A 17,805-nucleotide genomic window follows, 5' to 3' on the forward strand; every position below is an offset into this window, starting at 1 on the left:
GCACCAATGTAACCCCTCACCCAGGACCTACTCGCCCCGCTCTCTGCGGGCCTCGAACCCTGGTCTCTGGCATTGTGAGAGTCGGGCATTTTATTTCTTACCTTTAATTATTCTCCCATAAGAACAGCATACATAAAGCTCTCTTTTTTATAATTTGGGCTTAAGTGAGTGTGTGGGTTGCATTATATCCTGCCAGACTTCTTGGCAGATTTACAGGTCAAAACCCAGGTACCCGTTGTCAGGGGTGAGTGATAATCGGTTCTGGTTTGTTCCGCTCATTTTTCAGAGCAAACTATGCATCATTACATTTCATTACCTGCACTTTATTATGTATTATTATCATGGCCAGATAACTGTGCATGGGTAATAAAATGAAACCAGCTGCACAACCCACTCCCACCTGAGAGACCACATCTCTGTTACAAATTAAATCTCTGTTTAGTCTGGGATGGCAGAGAAGCACACTTGGCACTGTATTTGTGAAATGAAATATAATTTCTATATTCTCCTTATGGAAGCTAGTGTCAGGGCACATCAGCTTGTGAGGCTAAAATTGTTGGCACAGTTTGGCAGGAGAATATATTAAACCATATTGTAAGTGAGTGGGTTTACTGTATGTTCATGTTCAGATAGAAATAAGCCAGCTGGGTGTGTTTGTTGTACTCCATGGGGAACAGCCAGGTTTGAGTCCTGAAATGGTAGATTGGTCTGATGAGTGGTAATATGAGCTCTCATTCAGCAAGATAATGGAGGGTTTGGCGCATACTTGTAAATGGCTCACCAACATGTGCATACAAAAGTGCAAATTTTTACTTAAAAAATATTTACACAGTCCTCCCCTGCCAGATTTGACACAGAAGTGAGGTTTACAGATTTAGCAATGTGCTAAGGGCTCCACACAATAGAAAGAGAAAATTACAGATAAGAAAGGCTATTTTTAAGTGTGAAAATATTATTCACATTTATCGTATTCACAAACACCCTGCTAGCACAGTGGGAATTAAACCCTGCATGTTAATGCTACTTAGCACTTATTTACGGCATGTCATAATGCATCCCCTTCCATTTCTGCCTTATTAGTCTTTTGATACCTAATGGTTTTGTCAAAGGATATTGACTAAGGACTGTTTTGCTTTTTGGTTGTGGACAGGGCTGTGTGAGTTATTCATAAATGAATGGTCAAACAGGAGTCCAAGTCACTATTGATCGTAGAAACACAAATTATAATTTGAGAAGGGTTTGCATTTTGTGGGAAATGTAAAATTCACTTGGGGAAAAACAAACAGGAATTCAGACATACAGCAGTTAAATGCAAAAGATTTCGCAGGGCAACCAAACTTAGCTTAAATAAAACAGACGTGACAAATGTAATACTGATGTTTCCTCCATATATTTCTTTATATTTCGTATTAAAATAAAAAACTGTTATCAGCTACACACAGGCACTTCACAGGTCTTCCTTCTGTTTTTCATCAAAATAAATGTTCGAGATTTTACCAGACTGCCTTGCAGGTCATTTATATAAATAATGAAATCTGCTACAATTTTATACAAAATTACTAATATTAATATATTTAAAATATATTTGTATAATATTTAATATATTTAAATAATATATAATAATAATAATAGATCAAATAATACATTTTATAATAATACAAATATTTACATATTGCTATAATTTATAATTTATGTAAATAGCTGACAAGCTGAGTGCAATGTCAAGGCAAAAAATAAATAAAAATGTTTTCTTTCTTTTTTCTTCAGGTCAACTAAGCTGTGTTTGGTTCTTCTTTTAAATAAGGCAGATGTGAGTAGAAATTGCAGTCAATTTGGCATAATTTTGCATAGTCACTTTGACCCAGAAACACATTCTGAGTTTATGTACTAAAGCAAAAAGGAAAGTCTCAGCCAACATTTAAATGATCTTGGCAAGCGGATTGGAGTAGAAACGCAATAATTATATAATTAGAAAGCTTTTTTTGAAGCAAAATGTGTTTCTGGGTCAAAATGACACAAAATATTGAAGTATGTAAATGCATATGCCTATATAAAAAAGTTCACACTTTTGCTTTTAAATTACTGTATATTTGATGGCTTTGTGAATTATTTGTAAATATAATGACCATTAACTGTTAGTAATTAGTTGCTTTGATTTGTTAATTATACCATTCTCACTGCTGAAAAACCTCACTTCTCCGAGAGAGAAGAGGTCAAGAGGTGATTCTCTTATTTCAGCAGGAGGTGAGAATGAATGGGCCAGGATCTCTGAGCCCCCAGAGTGGTGACACTGAGTAGGCCTGACAGACTGCTCCTCTGTCAGCAGATGGGCGGCATCTATAATTCAGTCTGGGGACTGTTGCATGCTGGTTCATTTCATGTTCTATCACCACAGCTCTCCCACAGTCAGTGTAAGGAAACACAAGGGCCACATCTACCTCCTTAGAAGTGACCTCGGAATCTGTATCACACATGCGCACCTGTCAGACATAAAAACCAAATGAGAAACAGTAGATAGCTGTAGAGCAGTGGTTTGTGGCTTCAAAAAAAAAAAAAAAATATATATATATATATATATATATATATATATAGTTTCAGTTCCCTCTCTGGCATAGGAAACAACACTTAAGCATTTATCTTACTTTTTAAAAACGATATAAATAAAATTATTTATCAACAATAACATTACTGTCTTTTTAAAGATTATATATATATATATATATATATATACTATGACTAATAATATTGTAGCAAGCAAGCATATTTGTGTAGCTTTATTTGTACCTGCTAATTATCATTATGCATGTATAATAGTTAAAATCACTGTTAAAGTGATTAATATAAATTATAATACAGTAAAAGCGATAGATCCTGGGATACGGTAACATGAGGGATCTGAATGTGATGTACAGTATGGCTATTAATATATATATATTAATATAATTAATTTATTGGTCACACTTTAGATTAGGGTCCAATTTTACTATTAATTAACTATTAACTACCACTTTTGCCTCAAACTCCTAATTATTGCTTATTAACAGTTAGTAAGGTAGTTGTTAAGTTTAGGTAGAATTAAGGGATGTAGAATATGGTCACGCAGAATAAGGCATTAACATGTGCTATATAAAAACTAATAAACAGCCAATATCTTAGTAAAATGCATGCTAATAAGCAACTAGTTAATAGTGAAAATTGGACCCTAAACTGAAGTGTTACCAATTTCTTTTACAGACATTTTTTTTAAATCCCCATGTAAACACTGCAGGTGTCATGACGGTCACTGGACCTTCAATGTACAGAGCTGAGTGGTCATTAAAAAACAGCTCTCTTACAGATTATTATGTCCATTTAATTTCCATTTGGATATGACCGAAAGTAATGAAGAGTTGTTTACTATGCCATTAGTCTGTCCATTTCCACCATTTTCTAATGATTTATTTATTAGGTTGCAAACATATTTTTTGACTTCAGCTAATGACAGTGAAGTAGAGGAGTTGCCTCTTCCTTGGCTGTATTACATGAATTACTGCCGGTTCCATTCTGTTGATGATGATTTCTCAGTGTTGCATTTGGCCGGTGGTCCTGGCACTGTCCTAGATCCAGGCTTGAGGTTGACATGCATTGCATATGCAGACGGTGTGAGTGTGTGAAGGTCAAGGGGTGGCGGGAGTGACATCCTGTTTTCACTTAATTCAGTTTTTCTGTGTACAGCCCCACTCGGAGGCTTTTTAACAATTCCATCCACTTTCTAGGAGAAATGTGCGTGTGTAGCAGGAGGGAATACGAGGACAGTGGGCTGTCTTACTCCTTTATACTCCTTTATGTCTGTATACTCCTTTAACCCAGAGGCGTTTGCTGACCCACCAACCCCCCACACATTCATACACAGACACGTGCTAATGTAATATTTACAGCCCGACCCAGAAAGGTCATTTTCTCAGTTCAGCCTTTTCTGTATTTGTATTAAAATGTATTTTAATCATTTAGATTCTACTATGCAAAGTGTATATATATATATATTTTTTTTTATTATTATTATTATTATTTAAATGCATTTCAAAATTCCCATAATTGTGAACAAAATTATTTTTTATTTAATTTATTTTTTATTATATAATTATTTAAAATAATTATAACAATTCCTCAAGTTTTTATTAATATATGCATTTGCTGTCACATTTTTTGGGGAATTTGTATAAGTGATTAAATCTAAATCACAAATGACACTTTTAATGCATTCTTAAGATTAAACTACATGTCCCATAATCCCTGGTTTTCATTCAGGTCACATGATTATAAGCAAGGAGCAGATGGTACAGAGTCATGTGATGTTGTTAGCCGGGGTTGAATCTGAAAGGTTCTCCTGCATCTGATTTGAGTGCTAAGGCTAAGTGCTCTCTCAAGGAAAAAAAAAAAAGGTAAAGTATGACAATTAGCTTTGTTCAGTTTATGCTCTGGTTAAATGGATTGTTCTTTTTTGCTGAGATTGTGTCAGGCGGAGGTCATTGTTTAAGGATGGAGAGGAGGTGAGAGGAAGGGGGAGGGTAGGCCTGAAAGGATGCTCTGTCGTTATCGTGTCATTCAGAAAGAACAGTGTGTTTTGGGATAATTGCATGTGATGTAATAAATATAAACATAGTGTCCCGTCTTTTATGTGGGCTGAAGACTGTATTTATGTATTTCTGTGTTAGTCTGCAGTTGTGTTTTCTGGTTTATCATGGCTGCATAATGGGCTGGATTTTTTTGTGGAGAGCTGTTGTGTGCATGTGTGTGTCTTGTCTTGTCTTCTTTTGATGGCCAGTCAAATTTGGTTGATTCATTTGTTGACTGTTCAACTGACCATTCCGTTAAGTAGATCTTGCATAATAACCCATTGTTTTCCTTTTGGGTATCTTTTGTTTTGCAGTGTTGGTCAAGTGTACTGAGCTTTGTTGACAATGTTTTTTTGTGAACATGCACACGATGCTAAAATATGTCTACACATTATTTTACACAATTACAGGGTTGTGTGTCTTTCAGAAATTAATTGAGCATGCCTTTTAAATTAAAAACTTAATTACTGACTTTGAATCAAATTTGAACTGAAGTGGCAAACAAAAATTGCAATTTGAGTGTAAGGAAGTTCAAAGTTTTACATATTATATATATATATATATATATATATATATATATATATATATATATATATATATATATATATATATATAATGGGGGGGGGGGGTTCTTTCAAATGTTGATCTTGTCTTTTCTCATTCACTCTATTATTGCTCATAATATATCATAATGTTCTCTCTGCTGAGGCAAATGGGAAACTCATCTGTTAAGAAGGAAGTTGCAATTATTATAATATGTTTTCTGCCTTTAACACAATATGTTTTTATTTCTATGATTACATAATAGTTTATAATACGATTAAATTACAGCCCTTGATTTTATCACATTATTTATTTATTGCACAATGCACACTGATAACAAGTTTCATAGCTATTTCCAACATTTTGGGAGATATATGTTGCTTGCCCACATGGCTAATGCTTATCTACCAAAATCTGCCTATCACCAAATTATTTGGGGTGATTTTAATATTATAATTGTCAAAAAGCTGGTTGAAAACAGTGTGGTTGAAAAGGATGAAAAGCAGGATCTATGTGCAGCAGTCTAATTTAGTAACAAAATATAAATAACAAAAACTCAGGTTACTTAGAACTTCTCCAAAACCACAGACAGAACAGCCACTAACATCTAAAAATGGATAAAGCCTAGGGAAACTGTTCGAAATCAGCCCCATACCCCCATTCACTATTCCCTACATTACTCCTCTAGTTCACTTGAAGGAGTAAATGAAAATGAGTGAGCGAATCGGACACTGGGTGCGCCGGAAGGCCAGCCATTTTTGCATAGTTTGTGCTTTCTGTTTAATAATCATTTGAAACCGGCAGCTCCAGTAGGAAGCTGAAAAGATTTATCTTGAGTTCTTTCATGGAAACTAGCATGTATAAACCTTATTTAATAATCAATCCAAAATGAATTTATACCTGTATGATATTACGCTGTACACAGATTTGATCAGCGGTTTGGATGGATAATTCAGCTCCGGGCGCCTACTTCTGGCGAGAGGCGGGAATTCATTCGGGACAACCCTCACAGTGCATTATGAGTATCCTCTAACCGTTGGATGTACATCAGTTGGTCACTTGTTATTGCGGTGCATTATGGGATTGATTGAGTGCACTCTATAACATCCACTATGGTTTCGGACACCATTACAAATGGCTGTGCCCTCATATGGTGTCCTATTTAAGGGTATAGGGGGCGATTTCGGATTCAGCCTGGGACTCAACAAGGTAATTAACAAGACACAGGTGAGACACATCAAGGCAAATCAAAAACCATGGCAACAGATGAGCATGGACAAAGAAAACACAGGAAACTGAACTTGCCAAAACGAACTTAAGTCATGGCTTTCAAGCAATTTTTTAAACTTAAATGAAAATAAATCTGAGTTTGTTATTTTCGGCCCCAAGGAAAACTGTGTTTTTGATTTTGATCTTGGCTTTCTCACCCCATATAACACAAAGTGTGCCAGGAATCTGGGCTTCCTATTTGACTCCAGTTTAAAGTTTGACAAACAGTTTTCAGCTGTTGTCAAGTCATGCTTTTACCAACTTCGCCGCCTTAGTAAAGTGAAGCCCACTGTAATTCTTTGTATTATGGCATTTGTCAGGCTTCCATCTCTTGTCTGCAGTTGTTTCAAAACGCAGCCGCTAGAGCACTTGAAGGGAAGCAAAAGTACGACCACATAACACCTATTTTAATGTCTCTGCACTGGCATCCGGTAAAGTATAGGATTGAGTTTAAAATTTGAATATTTGTCTACAAAACCCTGAATAATTTGGCACCTCAATACTTAACGGATCTTTTGATTCCGTACACTCCATCTAGAAACCTGAGATCCTGTGACCTTGGCCTTCTCACAGTTCCTAAAGTAAAACTTAAAAAATGTGGTGATTGAGCTTTTGCCGCTGCTGGGCCGAAGCTGTGGAACAGCCTTCCTCCTTCTATTAGGCATGCCCCATCTATCTGTACTTTTAAATCTCATCTTAAGACTTATTTATTCACCTTGGCTTTTAACACTCTATAGTTTGTCTTCCTGGATTCCTGTTTTATTCTATTGAGTGCTTTTTGGCTTGTCTGGTGCTTATGTATGTATGTCGGTTTTATTTTTGAACAAACTCAGGGTTACAGGAAACTTTTTGAGTTGACAAATCAATCCAATCAGGCTTTGTTGGTACCATGACGCTGATCACCAACTCTCTCTGTCAACTCAGGCTTTAATCCTGAGTTCATGGAGAGCGTGCACAAGCAAGTGTGACATCAGTAGCGAACAGCCAATCACCTGTGTTAAAACATGCAAAACTGAGATTCGCTTCTCTTGAGAGAGTCAGCGCGTTCAAATCTCTCTTCTGCTGAAGATTAAGATTTTAAAGAATATTAAGTATATAAATGTTTTTACACAGCAAGAAGAACATATTTTGCTATATCAGTGCAAGCAAAAGTTGTGAAGTTAAATAGGTATGTAGTTGGTAATAGGCCTATGGGTATAGATTTGAATATGTAAGCTCACATGTAGTCCATTTTAAAGCTTTATCTATTTATTCTAAAACATATTTATATTACATATTATCTGTACATATTTATATACATATAAACTAAATGCGTAATAATAATTGTTAAACTAAAATTGCTTATGTGTAATGGATTATAGCAAGCGAAACTGGGGAGATGTCACTTTGCTCACAGCTGATTGGTCCAAATTCAGTTTGAGATTTCTTACCCAGAACAACGTGCAGGTAAGCCTTGGAGCGCAAGTTATTATGGCGATGTACACAGCTAATAGCCAAGACACTTTTACGGTGCATAAAACACCGGGTTGGCGCAAACTAAACTGAAACAGACCTGGCTAGCCACCTAAACCGGGGCTTCATAGACCTTCGAAACCTCACAAGCTGGCTTTGATCTAATGGTCATAAGCTAATTAAATGTATTTTCAAATGCAATTCTAATCAGTTCACACATATGAAACAGTTTGTAAAATTTTTTGTTTTATTTCAGTCGGACAAGGAAATGAAGTGGCCGAGTAGCTGTGCAGGGTTGCAAAACTGCTAATTGCTAATTGCTGACACTTCAGTAAATTTGAGTGTTTAAAGCTACACTGTGTGATATTTTCCCCCATCTAGCGGTGAAATTGTATATGACTACCCAGTGAATATTAGTTTCTGTTCCTTTCAATTCCGAGGGCGTTTTAAAGAAGAACTCCGGTCAATTTTGATCTTGGCTTTCTCACCCCATATAACACAAAGTGTGCCAGGAATCTGGGCTTCCTATTTGACTCCAGTTTAAAGTTTGACAAACAGTTTTCAGCTGTTGTCAAGTCATGCTTTTACCAACTTCGCCGCCTTAGTAAAGTGAAGCCCACTGTCAGTGCTGTCAGTACAGAGAACAACGACAAAAATCTGTGTTTCCTACACCGTGTTATCCTCTTTTTAAAATTTGCACCCTGTTGACTTCAATGGGGCAAGTTTTAAACCTGCTTTTAGCTTCTTAACATCCTTGATGTGTCATTACAAGTGCACAGGTCATGTGAGTGATTCCTTCGGGGTGAACGCGGGTTAATCTGACTGCAGTAGATTAAATATATAAAAAATGATGTTTATTCAGCCAGCGCTCATACCTGTGTTTACATCCTGTTTTCGGTCGAAGTCCAAAGTAGTCGATTGTCGAGTTAGTAGTCGTGAACTCGACAATCGACTACTGTGGACTTCGACCAGGGATGTAGTGGAGGCTAAACGCACGTAAACGCCGTTTACGCACCTCCCAAAATTTGGAAATAGCGTTTGCCCACCTCCAAAGTGCGTTTATCCACCTCTAAATTTCACGTTATTTGAGCGGACTTTGCTTTTCCAGTGCGTGATCGCCGATCGGCACATGATACGAGCATTTGGGCCGTTAACTACAGAGCAGAACGCGCAGCGCGCAAACACGGAGCAGAGAGCGCAGCTCGCCGACATACACACACACGGAACAAAGAGAACGGCGCACACACGTAGCAGAAAACACACGCTCGTGAAGATACTAAACAAGCTGCGCGAGAATGAAACTTGATCGCAGCCGCAACAGGAAATCATTAAAACGATGAAAAAAAAAAAGTTTTTTTTTTTTATTCATTACAGGCAGCTGGTTTAATGTAGGGAGCATGTCAAAACCCAACTGTACAAGAGATTCAGAGGGAATCAAGCCTGCACCAGGTTAAAGACTTTTCCCTCTACAGGGAAACACTGATCCACATTTTTCTGATAGACCAAACAACTAATCAATTAATCGAGGAAATATTCAACAGATTAATCGACTATGAAAATAATCCTAAATCCCTAATCATTATGCACAAGTGCATTGCATTGGAAGCCCTGGATATAAGCCTCCCTCTCGATCTCTCTTAAATATTTTTGTTCTCTCTGTTTTGTCAATTAACTTTATAGATTTCAACCATATTATTCCTTCTTGAGTCTCTTTAACAAGAACTTAGATTAATGTATGAATTGAATAGTGATTGTGTGACCTATGATGAGGGAACAACCAGTGATACCATCAAATGATATAGCGATGTCATCAGGATACACATACACCGGTAAGCAGTGGCCCAACTTACTGGGTGACCACATCGTGGTCCACCAGAATTTATAGTTTACCCACCTCTTTTTTTACCACTACACCACTGACTTCGACCGAAAACAGGATGTAAATGCAGGTATTTGCGCTGGCTGAATAAACATCATTTTTATTCATATCTTTCACATCTACTGCAGTCAGATTAACCCGCGTTCACCCCAAGGTTATAACCGTTAACGAAAACGAACGAAAAAACGAAAACTATAGGTGGGAAAAAACATTGTCGTTAACTGAAATAAAAATAAAAACGAGGCATTACAAAAAAACGATAACTAACTAAAACTGTAATGTGTGTTTGGCAAAACTAACTAAAATAAAATAAAATTATAGAGTAAATGTCCTTAGTTTTCGTCTTTGTCAAGGTCTTTCATTTTTTAACGCTATTTAAAACACGCTGCATTTCCTTTCCCTGCTCTCCCTCCGTCTCTCTGTCACTCACATGCGCGCGCGCACACACACACACACACACACACACAGCCCCTCCCCTCCGTGCACACCGCATCTCCATGAGAACGAGTGTTCGTTCGATGTTGAAAGCAAGTTCGCGAAAGGTTGGTATCTCCATCTCGTGAACACCTTTACACAATCACACATTTAAAAAGTGGTATAACAATATTTTAAATTCTGAATATAATTTTGTCAGTGTGTTGATGTCGACCCGAGAAGCGATTGCGCCTTCTTTAGGAAGTTAACTAGTCGCAAGTTTGAGGTAAAATGCACTTTTTGGTTGTGGTTGTCGATGTCAAAACACTATGTAAGCTGCGATTCAAATATTAATGTTATGTAATTTTTTGAATAATTTGAATAGTTTAGTTTATTTCAGACAGACAACTTAATTTCAACACAGTTGAGCTAACAAACAACAGCATGTCTGAAACAAGTGTAGGCCTACTTTTACTTTTACACTGAATGTCTGCTGCTTTAATCCAGATGAGTAACGTTAGGCTATTGACTGTATAGGGTAAATTTAGTAGGCCATAGGGTGTGAAAATTGTACAGCTGTGGTATTAGTATAGGGTGTGAATTCTGTAAAGAAGATGTGTAGATTTTTGGTACGCCGTGTGGATTTTGTAAGAGGTAAAGGAATTTCAAAATGCTTTTGTTGAGTTATTATTACACAATACTTTTTCTGACCTTTTTGAATCTTGCCCCTGACAAATAACCCAAATTACAAAAAAAGACTAAAACTAACACTAAAACTAATAAAAACTAAACTAAACCTAAGCATTTTCAAAAAATAAAAACTAAACTAAACTAGCAAACCCACTTTAAAAACTAATTAAAACTAAACTGAATTTGAAAACAAAAAGTCAAAACGAAATAAAAATAAAAACTAATGAAAAATGCAAAACTATAATAACCCTGGTTCACCCCGAAGGAATCACTCACATGACCTGTGCACTTGTAATGACACATCAAGGATGTTAAGAGGCTAAAAGCAGGTTTAAAACTTGCCCCATTGAAGTCAACAGGGTGCAAATTTTAAAAAGAGGATAACACGGTGTAGGAAACACCGATTTTTGTCATTGTTCTCTGTACTGACAGCACTCCAAATGTACAAAAAAATTAGCTCAATGTTAAAGGGATACTCCACTTTTTTCGGAAATAGGCTCATTTTACAACTCCCCCAGAGTTAAACAGTTGAGTTTTACCGTTTTAGAATCCATTCAGCCGAACTCCGGGTCTGACGGTACCACTTTTAGCATAGCTTAGCACAGATCATTGATTCAGACGAGTCCAGTAGCATTTCTTTCAAAATGACCAACGAGTTTCAATATTTTTCCTATTTAAAACTTGACTCTTCTGTAGTTAAACCGTGTACTAAGATCGACGGAAAATGAAAAGTTGCGATTTTCTAAGCCTATATGGCTAGGAACTACTCTCATTCCGGCGTAATAATCAAGGAACTGTGCGGCCGTACCATGGGTGCAGCAGGCGTAGTGATATGACGCAGCGCCTGAAAATAGTCCCCAGCTCGGTAACTTCTTCCAACGTGACCGGGACTAAGTTTGTCTAACCTATTAGACCTATTTTCAGGCGCTGCGTCATATCACTACGCCTGCTGCACCCATGGAACGGCCGCACAGTTCCTTGATTATTACGCCGGAATGAGAGTAGTTCCTAGCCATATAGGCTTAGAAAATCGCAACTTTTCATTTTCCGTCGATCTTAGTACACGGTTTAACTACAGAAGAGTCAAGTTTTAAATAGGAAAAATATTGAAACTCTTTGGTCATTTTGAAAGAAATGCTACTGGACTCGTCTGAATCAATGATCTATGCTAAGCTATGCTAAAAGTGGTACCGTCAGACCCGGAGTTCGGCTGAATGGATTCTAAAACGGTAAAACTCATCTGTTTAACTCTGGGGGAGTTGTAAAATGAGCATATTTCCGAAAAAGTGGAGTATCCCTTTAAAATTGACCGGAGTTCTCCTTTAAAGGGATAGTTCACCCACAAATGAAAATTCTGTCATCATTTACTCACCCTCAAGTTGTTCCAAACCTCTATGAGTTTCTTTGTTCTGCTGAACATAAAGGAAGATATTTGGAAGAATGTTTTAATCAAACAGATCTCGGTCCCCATTGACTTCCATAGTAGGAAAAAATATATACTATGGTAGTCAATGGGGACCGAGATCTGTTTGGTTACAAACATTCTTCCAAATATCTTCCTTTGTGTTCAGCAGAACAAAGAAGCTCATACAGGTTTGGAACAACATGAGGGTGAGTAAACGATGATAGAATTTTCATTTTTGGGTGAACTATCCCTTTAACTCATACGGTGGCCATATTTTTCCAAGATTAACATGGCTTCCAGTTCGACTTCGTCCATGAGTGTTCCTTCAAGTGATGACGTTAGAACTATTCATCACCTGTGATTCGTCGCAGCACAGATTTATGTTACAAGGTAAACAATACTTTTTCACCATTGACGCGAGGAAAAGTAACGCAAGTTATACTAGAGGTCGTTCTGGCGTTATGCACAACCATGCTATGGTTAGACAAGCAACTATAAAACTTCGAATTTACACAAATAGGCTGAATTACCTGTCGAGAAGAAAGCAGGCAACTTCGGCGTCCATTTTAAAATCTTTGCTCCTCATGAGCTCTTTCCATCTGGGAAAAGTTACTCCAATATTGACTTTGGTCTTGCTGATTTGCCTGTCGCGTTAACGTTTTAATTCTTTCAAATCTGCCGGCAGTCGCGAGTAATCTCCCCCTCGCATTCGTCACGGTGTCACTGAGTGTAAAACGCGTAAGGCGAAGCTTGAATTTCCAGGTATGTCCCTCTTTGGCGAATGTATTTTCAAGATGGAGGCGCAACATGGCTGCCGGCATTCGAGCGACTCACTCGTATGTATTAGAAATGGCAGATTTTACGCTCACGAGAATACTTTATTAGTTGGTGGAAGTAATTACACATGAATGAGCACATATACTTTTGATAGAACAAAGTGTTTTTTGTTAAGAATCAACTTAAAAAGTTACAGTGTAGCTTTAAGCTTTTATATTGTACCTCATATGGGAGTATCTTTTGGATGTACAGTATAGTGATTAAAAACCATGTCATGAGAGGTTTGATGAGATTTATAACCCCCCCCCCCCCTCCCCCTCTTACTGATCGCTCCTACACCCCTTCTGATAAGACTAATTGCAAAATAAGTCAGTTTACCTCGGCATAGATCACATTTGTTCAAGTAGGATGGATATCGCACAATCACATTAATTAAAGCTAGTCTTTTTGGTTCAAGTGAAAGATAAAACTCTATAGAAGAGCAGCACATTCTGGGAAATGAAATTAATTTGTATCCCCGTCACGTTGCTCTCTTTCTCCACTTCACCTTATCAAGCAAAACTGCTCTGGTCTTGCTGTCAGGCCAAGACAGTTCACAAAGTCCTACATGGGTTTTAAAGCAAACCTTTAGGCCCCTTTTAGTTCCCGAAGCTGCCAGACATCTCTCTCTGACTTAAATTTTAAGAAACTGATGAGATAGCAAGAACCCATGTTCCCTACACCAGTGTGATTAAAATGCAATTACAACATCATGGTCCATATCTCAGGACCACTTTCATGATTACACATGCTTTTGATTAGGTTGAGAAAGCAAGTTGACACAATGGCATCATAATTAAGAAGGCAATTGTCACATCTCGAAAAATGGTGCATCATTGGACATAATTTCCCTGCCAATCTAAAGATTATGTTGTGCTTGCGACTCGGGTGAGATTGGGTTGTAATTACTTGATTGCATAAGTAAGTAACTCGAAATCTGTGTAATTGGACTGCATAGCAGCCGGTTGGGAAAGAACCAGGCTGCGATTTAATGTGTACCCCTGCAGACAAGAGGTTTCACCCAACAAGATAACAAGCCCTGTGCTTTGGAGATGTGTGAGTAATGAGTGGACAAGGGTTAGGTCTAATTAAACTAATAATTATTGTAATAAAAAGTGTTTAAAGATAATGTATGAGACACATCATGCGGAACTGGTCTGGTTTAAAGCAGGGTCATTTTACCTTGAACATTTTTCACTTGTGTAGCCAGATAATTCAATGAATATAAAAATTACGGTATATCTTTTACATTTATTGTATATCTCCCTGTACTCTCAAACAGATGTATATATCAAAAGTTTGAGGTCGGTAAATTTATGTTTTTGAAAGAAGTTTCTTATGCTCACCAAAGCTGCATTTATTTGATTAAAAATACAGTAAAAACAGTAAGAGTTTTTTTTTATATATATTTTTTTTATATATATATAGCAACTGTTTTTTTATTTCAAGTTTAAAATTGTATTTCTTTTGTTGATGGCAAAGCTAAGTTTTCATTAGGCTACTCATTACATCATATTACTCAAATCATTATAATATATGATTTGGTTCTCAATAAACATTTAGTATTATTTCATTGTTGAAAACAGTTGTGCATCATAATATATGTGGGAACTGTGATACTTTCAGAAGAACAGCATTTATTTGAAATATACAATTTTGGGATATTATAAATGTCTTTACAGTCACTTTTGATCAATTCATAACATCCTTGCTGCAAAGAATTACATAAAATTTTACTGACCCCCAAACACTTGTATTCAGTAGTCAACATTTGAAGTAGATCAAAACCTCTCATCAAATTTATACATTAATTTTGAACAATACCTGTTCTTGTCTTAGGACAACTTTGATGAACTTCTTTGATCAAGTTCAAATGTTGATGAGTTTAGGTTCAGTAAGATTTTGGGGTATATATATATAAAAGTAGTTTGAGTGTGTAAGGAGACCGGCTTGATAATGACATTGGGTGGTCACTTCTGAGCACTTTTTATCCTGATTTATTTTGCAAAGACTCTCTGATTGGTGGATCTTTTTCTCTAAGATTCAGTGTATTTCTTACCTGGATTTTTTTGGTTATATATTTATGGTTATTATTAATGAAGTTGAAGTTTGAATTTACATTGGCAAATGGCTTCAACAGAAGCATATATCATTAGTTACTAATCATATAGCTCATGGCAGGTTTGTCTTTTAAAGCTGGAGAAAATGAATCAGGTTTTTCCTTCTGCAAACCAACTGAAATGTTGCCTATGTTTTATTGGATATTTGTTAATTCTAGATACTACAGGTTTCAGTAGATGAAATGTCATTTGAACCTTTCTTGTGATGTCAGCCCACAGTATGAAGTTAAGGTTCAGATCCCGTTGTTCTAAGTCAGTTTTAAGCTACATCCATATGTGGTTTGAAATCCTTTTTCTCCTACGGTTCTGCCGCTGCCTCAGAAGACAGATTTCATGTTGTGAAATTTAAAAAAGACAACATCTCTTTTGCAAACCCCTCAATGTTGCAGTTGTTGTTGTTTTTGGTGTATGCTTACCAACACTATTGCCATAGAAACCAATGCAGATATTCCGAAAAATGAAAGAGCTGCATGCACACACAAATCGGCTCTGAACAGTTGCAATACACAATGTGGACATCAATAATTTTAGATCAGATTCCAATGGGATACACAAATGATCGGATTTGGACTAGGCAGTGTGAACGTAGCCTTACAGACACAATGCTAGTTGCATTCACCTTGGCCTGTTATACCTCAGCCCAGATATCCCAGCGATTTGATAGTCGTCGGCTCCATTTTTGTCACCTCATGTGATTAGAGGATCCCATTGATTGTATCATATTAGTTGAGTAATTGATTGTAACTGGTTATTAACCTCTAAGAACTTTATGTCCAGTGTGCCATTGAATGAGGACAGACCTTAATCACTCACAAATGGCAGCCATTAATGAGATTAGTTCCTGGTTCTGCTCTGTAACTTTATTTGTTCCAGGAGGCATTGACAAGGGCATCCAGATGCTGAAGTTGACTTTTCTGTGAATTGATTTCACCCTCCTTCCCCTTTCTGTTTAACCACATTCTTTCTCACCTTAATAAATAGGCTCTTACTGAATGTAAACTACAATAAATATGACTTTTCAAATGCAGTGAGATATCACTTTCACAATCCAGGATTTTGAGCTTGCATGTGAAGCCAGATCAGATATGATCTCAAAAAGACATTTTCTGGCTTTGATTATAGATGAGATTGCAGGAGATCTGAGATTCAATACCTGCACAGCCAATGTGTTGTATAGATAAGGCGACTGCACACTGTTTCACTGTTTATGTGGTATACATCACTGGTTATTACTTTCATAAAGCGATTCCAGAGGACGACTTTGTTATCTGGTAATGCTTGAAGTGTAGCATAATATAACAAGAGCCAAAGCCCCAAATAGTTTCTGCACATTATCAGATGGTGCATTGAAATAACACACACTTTGACAGGTTATGGAAAATGGGCAAATAATGTGACTCATCGATGGCAGATTTTACCATCTGCCACATTACTTCACAGAGACTTACCAACACATGCATGCATGCTTTAAACAACATCTCATAGCATGTACTAATGAACACCTGAATTTTTTTTCCCAAATCAAACTTTTTGAGTCATTGTGGCTTTTTTAGATTAATCTGTCAGTGCAGACAACACTAACAAAAAAAGTGCTATTGAATTACTATGGTTTTGATGTTAAAGTAAATGCAACATTCAGTAAGATGGCATGCATATCTAATTACTATTTTGGGGAACACTTGTGACAGTTACATGTTACTACTAAACTAAATAATCTCTCTTTAATGTAACAAATAATGTATTTCAAGTAGGGCATGCCTGAAAGTGATGATAACTTTCAAATATTTTAGTCAGTCAGATGTTCTTTCAGTAACCAAACTGAGTTCATTCAGTAAAGTATTCGTCAGACCGGTTCAAACTGGCACCTTGTGAGTCTTTTTTAATGATTAATTAGAGATCCATTTGTTTATTAATTGAATTAGACAATGTTGTGGATGTGTTTCTGATTTGCTAAAAAAAAGAACTGCTTCATACTGTAAGAATAATCTGTAATTGAATTAGACTTCACTGGTTGTGCGTTATGTTTTTGATTCGCTAAAAAGAACTATCTCATATAAGAGTAATCTGTTCAAGAATCTGATTTCACTGGTTGTGTTTCGGATTCTCTAAAAAGAACCGGCTCATGAGTCATTTTCTTTGTGAATTGTACTACACTAGTTGCGGCGTATTTGTTTTTGTGTGCAATTCATGAGGACAGCTCAGTAGAACGGCAAGTTCATTTATTTACATTATGTGGTCTTTTTATCCACAAACACAGCATGAATGATAATGCACATATAATTTCTCACTTGATTGACATGAGTTTTTTTTTTTTTTTTCACATCTGACTTATTTTGGGGACAATATCAGAGAAGTGTTTAAAAAGTATTGTGACACAGTTTTATCTGTGATAGATTCGATTTTGAATTCATTATATCTATTCTTTGCAACCCTGCATATTACCATGTAAAACCCTCACTGTACCTCTGTGACAAGTTCAAAGAAAGACTTATGAATTCATTCCATTGACTTTTATCAACCTCTTTTTTTTTTCTACTGATGACATTGTCGGACCCTGCCAAGGAGACGTCCTGTGTGTCCTTCCTTATCCCATTTGGGCCAGCTATGCCATGAGTATGTTGG

The 17,805-nt window shown here is 36.7% G+C and overlaps 1 protein-coding gene across 1 annotated transcript in view; it reads left to right on the top strand.

The window, feature by feature from the left end:
• The first annotated feature begins 4,318 nt into the window (after positions 1-4,318).
• Positions 4,319-17,805, top strand: part of tsnare1 (T-SNARE Domain Containing 1) — a 156,024-nt gene continuing 142,537 nt past the window's right edge. The window contains exon 1 of the mRNA XM_084384969.1: positions 4,319-4,421. The gene's annotated coding sequence lies outside the window, so the exon portion shown is untranslated. The remainder of the gene's footprint in view (positions 4,422-17,805) is intronic.

This window comes from Rutilus rutilus, assembly GCF_951802725.1.
Source record: "Rutilus rutilus genome assembly, chromosome: 17".
In the NCBI taxonomy this organism is placed as follows: domain Eukaryota; kingdom Metazoa; phylum Chordata; class Actinopteri; order Cypriniformes; family Leuciscidae; genus Rutilus; species Rutilus rutilus.